This window comes from Octodon degus, unplaced genomic scaffold (assembly GCF_000260255.1).
Source record: "Octodon degus isolate 3935 unplaced genomic scaffold, OctDeg1.0 scaffold00160, whole genome shotgun sequence".
NCBI classification, from domain to species: Eukaryota; Metazoa; Chordata; class Mammalia; order Rodentia; family Octodontidae; genus Octodon; species Octodon degus.
Window position 1 is genome coordinate 2,468,064 of NW_004524736.1, and position 8,586 is coordinate 2,476,649.

The 8,586-nt window shown below is 33.9% G+C and overlaps 1 protein-coding gene across 1 annotated transcript in view; it reads right to left on the reverse strand.

Annotated features, from left to right (window-relative positions):
- Window positions 1-8,586, reverse strand: part of Grm8 (glutamate metabotropic receptor 8) — a 963,476-nt gene that overhangs the window by 79,868 nt on the left and 875,022 nt on the right. The window lies entirely within an intron of this gene.

The following is an 8,586-nucleotide window of genomic DNA, read 5'->3' on the forward strand; positions in this document are numbered from 1 at the left end:
AAATAAATTAAAACAAAAAAAGACAAAGAAAAAATTAAGATTTTTTAAAGCAAGCACCAATACTCAATTATTTCCCAAATCTTTCATAACTATATCTTTTAATCTGAGCAAAAGGTTTGATGATAAAAATGGATAGTATAAAAACCATTGTTAATTAGCTATTCCTGTTTTGAAAATCTGTAATATTGTTGTATGTTGCACTGTTTTTGTCTTTTTTTCTATTTGTTTTTGCTTCTGTTTGCACTCTTCAAAGTAAGAGAAAATTAATTTTTTTAATAAGAAAAACAAATGCTGTGAACAAATGGTATTACCACATCTCTCTACAGTGATGTTGCAGTCATAACAAGCTGACTGAGAAAGTATGAAGTCATGTAATAATTGACACTAAATAAGTAGGTTCTACTTCATTAAAGCATTTATAAATTGAAACACTTAGTGACTGCTTTGGGCTAGTTTTACACTGAAAGAATATGGAACTACTGAAAGGTAAACGTACATAGCATAACCTTAACAGTTTCAAGTATGCAAATTCATAACACACATATAGAAAAGGCAGAGTCAAGAGAATGCTATGGGCATTCATGTTATTTGAGCATGGCGAATAAAAGATCACTAGTTCACCACCAGTATAATCACCTTCACTGGAATAAGAAGGTCCAACAGTCCGAACTGATCGTGGGGCTAAACATTGTTTTCATCCCAATTTTACAGAAGGCAGCTGAGGCTTAGAGTGGTAGTTATCTACACTATCGCCTAGTATGTGGCCATTGCAACATTGCAGCAACTATCGACACCAAAATCCATGGCTATATTAAGGCACTAGGCTATTCCACAACATCAAATGGAATGGAATTGCTCAAGAAATTGTTTAAAACTATTACACAGTTGAAATTTATCAGTTGATCAGTTAGAATTGACTGTAAAATACTGTTTTAAATATAATCTTTAAAAATAAGTAGATATTAATAAACAATGTTCATTAATATCTGCACAGAATATTTGTATAACAGTTTCAGAAATTAAAATTCTCAAAAAAGAAAATATTCCTGAATTATTTAAAGCCTAAGATGATAGATAGTTAGATAGATAGATAGATAGATAGATAGATAGATAGATAGATAGATCTTAGTTAGATTATAGACAGATAAATAGACAGATAGGTAGATGATAGGTAGATTATAGATAGATAGATAGATAGATAGATAGATAGATAGATAGATAGATAGATAGACAGACAGACAGATAGATGATAGGTAGATTATAGACAGATAAATAGGTAGATGATATGTAGATGATAGATAGATAGATAGATAGATAGATAGATAGATAGATAGATAGATAATAAATAGACAGGTAGAAAGATAAATTATTCTAATCACAGAAGGAGACGTCTTCTTCCTATCTGGCTTTTATAGTCGACTTAAGACTTACCCTATCATGCTTTACTTTTCCACAAGAAAATAACATATTTTCTTGTTCATGATTTATGAAAGGACTCTAAAACATCAGCATTTTTCCAAGGCCATGCATTGAGTGACATTAGAAAGGGGAAAACTCAAATGAGATAAAAATCAAAGATGTACAAGGAAACTTGTTCTTGTTACTAACACTACGAATTGTCAAGAGAGGACTGCTTAGCAGACCAACTATTCCCTGTTCTTCCGTAGGCATTGTAGTAGAGCGATTTATGATTCTGCATTAACTGAAAGTACAAGGAAAATATGGTAGAAAGGGATAAGGAACTCAGTAATGTGAGGTGAAATCAAAATCAATCTCTAGCAAGAGATTACTTTACACATTAACTTGTCCCAAGTCACATCAAAATCTTCCAGTCAGAAGCTCGTGTATTTCTAGCAAAGGAAAAGTGATGTGAATGACAAACAGTAACGATGAGTAAAACATGCCAAAGAAAAGTTTGAAAGGTTAAACTAGCAAAATCTGACCAACTGGGAAATGTCTACCACCTGGATTTCTCTCTCTCTTTTTTTTTTCTTTCTGTTTTATTTTGTTTGCTACTATAGGGTGAAGAATTTTAGAAATGAATGCACAGAGGGCCTTTATTTTTATTTGCCTGCCTAAAATACGAAACCGAAAGAAACATATGGTGTAACTAGTTGCCCAATGGGGCTTTTCAGAAAAGTAATTCAGATTCTGCATCATATGCTTATATCATGCCATGCTGATGGGAACGCACTTGATGAAGGTTTATGAGACAAACATTCTGCGTTAAGTATATTTATTTTCTAAAATGCTTTGTTCATTCATTTTTCACCCTTCGATGCATATGCATAATAATCCTCATGTACATTTGCTTAAAAAGTAGGTGATGTTTCTCAGTGGTTGACCATTTCTTAGGCAAATGATAATTTGTTCTACCATTGAATATTATAGAATGAGAGATTTAGACATTTACAAATCCTCATTTTCCTTGAGTTGTGGAGACTAAGATTCAGAGATGATGACTTACTTGATCAAATCAAAGGGATGTTAATGAGACCAGAACCCTGATTCCTTGTCTCTCTACTCAAATATTTTTTTTTCCGTTTTTATTTTGATCTCACCTTATGGAATACAATGACTCAGAACTGACATAGAAAATTCTTGCTACTTCCTTTTTTATCCACTTCAACAAAAACTCTTGGCTGTAACTATTTGCCAAGCACTTTGGCAAACATTGTGGAGCTGGTAAAAAGGGAGAATAGGGGAGAAAACAAAAGAATTATAACTGAAAGAGTAAGTGAGAACCAAAATGTAGTCAGGGATACAGCTGAGCGGCATAAGTACCTGCCTGGCAAGCACGAAGTCCTGAGTTCATCCCCACTACAGAAATTTTAAAAAGGAAGAAAAGAAAGGTGCAATGGATATTGTGAAGTGGGAAGAAATTGTGCAAAATGAAAGAGGGAAAGGGTGGGCAAGGGGGAAAGGAAAGGAAAAGGAAAAAAATTGGTTTAAAATAGGATAAAATAGAAACAAAGCTTTATAAACAGAGAAGGGGAGGGGGCTTGTAAGGAAGAGAAGGGATTGGGAGAAAAGAAGATTCAAAAGTATCATATGCAAGAAAAAATTCCTGATGATCAATAGGATCATTATGCATACCTAAAATGTAAGAGTAACTAAATTTATTGTTATATTTTGTTTTAATACTGTTTTTATTTTTTTAAATTTTTATTCATTTTAATGAGAAAAAAGATAAAATAGCAATGAAACAGTATTAAAACAGGTTAGTAGGATGTTTATAGTAATTCATACATTGCATATTGTTGTCTTCATAGTAGTTATTCAGAGGACAGGATACAAACACAATATCTTGTATAAACAATGTTAGTACAAACTTTTATTCTCAGTGAACTAAGATGAACATCCTGTCTGGTTAAGGTTAGCTATCAGCTGCGGAGCAACCTAGTGTCATGCGTTACTAGCTTCACAAAAGTATAAGTAAAGGAGTTTTATTGTGCAAAAAAAGGGAAGGAAAAAATATATATGTATACACAAGAGAGTTAGAATAGATATACAGCTACTATCTCTTAGTTCACTGAGAATGGTAACTTAATTTAAAATAAAAATATAGTGATTATCTCTCCCTGAAGTGTTACTAAATGGCATGCAACCATAAATGCATCAATAAGCCGCACACCCACAAATCTTAACAGTGTAAAATTATGAACATCAGACAGAGCATAGATGTATTTAGAATTTGTGAGGTTTCATAAGTTAGAGAAGATTTCATAGACTGATTTAGTAAGAAAGTTGATTTCACTGAAATGAAGGGTGCTTGTGGAAAGACAAAGCTTAGAAAGCTTAGAGTTCTAGAGCGAATAGAAAAAAAAATAGTTTTAAAAACCTTCATAGGACCACTGATAGCAAGTGTAACAAGTTTTACACTTATTCTGCACTTATGCACTTAAGCCTGTCTCTTCCTTTACTATGATTTACGTTACCTCAAAGCAGACCATACCCGGTTCAAACAGTACTATCAGTATTCAGTAGTTTCAGTAGTAGAAGTTGTTCAAATAAAAAGTGATTGATTTAATAGGACTATAAAAAGAAGTGGTACAGTGCTAGCAAGACTGCAAAGCCTCCATAGCACAATTCTGTCATTAATGGTCAAACTAGCAAATCTAGGAGATTTTTCTACTTATGTCTTTCACTAGCTCAGCCATGTACATAGAGCTTTGACTTTGGGAATGTGGAATGAATGATGGGAAGAGTAGAAATTTCAAAGAGAATCTGTAATTCATGAACAAAAGACAAATGTTAGGAATACTGAAAAGAAAGAACCATGACAACCCCAAGTTTGAATTTCTGAAAAATAGATGTTTATAGGATGGAGAAAATAAAGTAAGAACTGAAAATAGTGGAAAAATATAAAATCAAGTCTAAAAATCTAACAGTTGGAGACAGACAAATTAAGTTAAACCCTTGGTCTGTATAAATGTAAGATTTATTGACTTAAGTTTTCCGTATCTATAAAATTTACCTCAGAGACTTAGAATCTCATTGAGGATTCATCTTTTAGAGAAGAGAGGAGATGATTTAAATAAAAAAATGTAGCCTGTTTTCTGGCATATAAAAAGCACCCAGTGAGTAGTGAGTACTTTAACTAAGATAGATGTTGGTGTTAGGCAGCTTAATCTCACACTTTATGTTGTGGATTGCTTTCAGATTTCAGTTTTGGAGTGTTTCAGTTCACATTTCTGAACATGTGAAAGAGCAGAGATTAAGAACTCAGAAAAGCAAGAGCTTAGTCTTTCCAGCAGATGCCAGATGAGTGATAGTACCTCAAGGAAATGGCTTGGGGAGAAAGGCCAGAGTCAGAGCAACTCAGGAAAAGGAAGACGAGATAAAGAACACAGAGAAACGAAAACAGAGTCCAAGTAGTAAGATTTCCTAGAACACAGAGGAGGGGAGGATATAAAATCACTGTTACTATCAGCGAACAAAAATGTATGCATGTGCTTATACAGAAATAATCAAAAGAATAAGCATGGTGGAAAATGGACGTATGAGAGCCTTCACTGGAAACGTGTCCTTCATAATCCTGTGGAGCTAACTGCCTCTCTTCAGGGATATTTTTTTCTTGCCACCTTTTGAACATATTATTTTGCCCACAGAATGTAATTATCTCAAGCTTGTTATTGTCAGTTCTTAACAATAAGTACACAATATATCCAAGTGTTCAATGAATTGCAGTTTGATTGGATATTTTAGCACAGGGATGGTGTTTTATTGAAAAAGGGCACCTCTGCACTCATAAACTGCCTGCTGATAGCAACACGTTAAGGTTTTGTGGCAGTCCTACAATCTAGCAGTACTATTTTCAATTCAAGTCAGTGTGTGTAGGCAACAATTTTAGAGAAAACAGCTAGCAAGAGAAATACATGACATTTTATTTTGCCTGAGAATCTACAATCTTCTACAAAAGCTGTGTGTATATATGTATGTGGAATGGGAATAGTTCTGTATATACTTACAAAGGTTATGTAAAGATCTCTATTCTACAGGATTTGAGCCAATAGACAGTAGGAAATGTTACATTTCTTCATACTTTTCCCAAGATACACTTGACTGAACACGGAGTGAATTTAAAATTGTAATATAAAGACATTAAAATCACTGCAATTTTTAATTTTTTTTCCAAATGAAAATAGCATAATTCATTTTTAAACAAACAGAACTTAAAACCTGTGAATGTCTGTTATTTGATTGCCTCAAAGTGAGTCCCAGTTAATGAGATTCAGAATGCTGCCAACATGTAGAATCTCGCTGATTACCTCAATATATTGACTACTAAAAAGTGATTTTAAAACTAAAGAAAGAGAATTGCTTCTATAGGTAAGCCATCCACAATTACACAAAAATGAGATACAATAAGGAAAAATAATTCTGAATAAGTTTGGTAATAGCCATGGGATCTAGAGAAAGTCAATATTACCCAAAAAATAATCCAGGTAATAGTTGTTTTCCCTGTATGTTCAAATTTAGACAACAAATTAAAATTTTATGTTTAAAAGGGATTCATAACTTAGATGTTACTTTACCTTTTTAATTTCAACTATCAAAATTTAATTAGTTTGCTAACTCAAAAATCATAAGGTGCTGGATCTATTTTTCCACATACATTTATCTTTGCTTTTATCCACATAAAATGATTTTTACACAGTATTACCACTGTGGGACCAAATATGAACATTTGTCTATTCTTGGGAAGTTTCCTTCATACAAAGGAATTGTTTCCTAGCACTACAAAAAGGGAAAGAATGGGGTGGGGTTTGGGATGCAGCTCAGTAGAAAGCATTTGCCTGGTACTGTTAAGGGCCTGGGTTTATGCCCCTACAAAAGGATTCTTTTTCTTCATTATCCCAAACCAGAAAGAAACGTATGGCTTTTTTAGAAATCAAGTTGTGTCTAACCCTGGTAGTCAAAAATTTTCCATCACAAATGTAATTATTGACCTTACACTACAAGTACTTTATCTCCCGTTTGTTTTCTACTCCCAATTCTATTTTAAATGAGTTTTCAATATTTCTTGATTGGATTTCCTTAATATGCTTTTATCTCTTTTCTCTTATCATTGTACACTACAGTTAACCCAACACGCTTCTGACAAAATGTAGTTGCATTGGAAGTACATGGATTGATCATAAAGTATATAGTGTTCTGACACTTAAAATGGTTCATTACAGTGGAAGACACATTAACATTAACTTACTCAGAATGCTCCCTCCCAGCTCTCTCCCTCTTGCCAATTACTGTAACAGTTCCGGAAGTTCTCTTCTGTGAATGTCTTCGTGAGCCATGACACGAGGACAGTGCCAACCAATGAAAAAGGCATGCTCCTTAAAACTTTATGGTGTGTTATCACCCATTCTACTTATCACAACAGGAACTGGGAGACTTCCATGTCTTCTCCAAGTCAACTGGACCATAAAAAATAAACATTTGGAATAGATTCTGGCCATGATGGTCCAACTAAGGAGACCTATGAGGGACAACTATCAGAACTGCTTCAGAAAGCAGCCAGAGTCATGGGATAGGTGTGTGCAAAGTGAAGGGACTGTTATGAGGATGATTGTGTCTTTTACTGTAATATTTCATTTTAAATATTTTGTGATCAACTACTTTGACTGAATTTACATTTTACTATTTATAAGCATACAAAAATATGCTACTTATTAGGAAAATAAGGGCATAAATTAACCTACTCCTCTAGTGGATCTCCTAAAGTTCAAATAATTTTTCATTTGGTTTCACATCACTAGTGCCTGACTTTCCTTTTCCTGAATACTTAGCCCATTGTTCCTGTTATCTGGAATTCTGATTCCATTGGATTCTCTCCATCTTTCAAGACCCAGATTAATTCTTCTTGCCTTCCTTATGGAGATAATCTTCATTCCTCACAAGGACATAGATTCTCCTCACCAGCCCCAACCCTGTGACCTCACTGCCTTACTTTGCCTGCACCACACGTAAGTGTGCTTGACAGGAGACCCAAGCTGACCCTAAAAGACAAAACAAAACAAAACCTGGTAACAACCTCTTACTCATTTGTGCATTCCACACGCACCAAGAATAAGGCTTTGTATATGGAAAATGTTCACTAAATAAATTTGGTGGGATGAAATCACCAGCTATAAACTGATAATTGATCTATGGCCTCTCAAAATTATTTATCTTGCTATTGTATTTGCTCCAAAGAAAAGAAAATTCCTAAATAATGTGCAATGACCAAGGATTGTCAAGTCATTTTACCAATTCAAAACCGTTCATTTTTCTTCATGAAAAAGATTTTAATTTTAATCTCTATTTGTAATTTCCGTTTCTAAGGCCATTTTTATATTCAATAGTGGCCTTTGCCACAGCAACCTATATGTGAGTTCAACGTTTCCTTGATCATTTCTTAAAATGATGATTTTTAAAACATTTTATATATTGTGAATTATTTCTAATACCTTTTTATGGAGGCATTCTATCTTGTTTTTCAATTTCTTAATTTATACTCTTAGTTTTCTTCATTATTTTTTAGTCTACAGATGTTGATTACTACTTATGATCATCCATTCAAATTGACTAGGCAAAGTAAGAATGATTATCCAGGCAAGTAAAGATTACTAATAGGCCTTATTTTCTTCAGTGGAAACTGTAAATTTGTGAGTTAATGCCTATTTTACCTGAGTAGTTTCTCTAAAATTTCACGGATACTGGCAGACAGGGAGACTAGGGACTCACTCTACCAGGAACTTGTTCTAAGAACTGAGGTATCTATTCTGGATAGAGTTCTACTTCCTACCCTTCCCTACCTCCCTCCAGATCTAAAATAAAATTAATTCAAAGTCTTTTCCTTCTTTTTCAGTGTTTTATGCCCACATGAGAAGTCTTAAGTCAGACAATTTCCATTCTTTACAGATTATAATTTTAAGCTCACTTTCCTGGCAATAAAACTGGAGCAGAAAGAAGAAATGAGAGGCCCAACTGCTGTAGGTACCCTGAAATACAGTCATGCGAGCCACTTTCTGAAGGCCACTGCCATGCTTGCTCCAGGTTTTTGTTTATTCTTGACTTAAAATTACTTGGGACTTTCCTATGAAG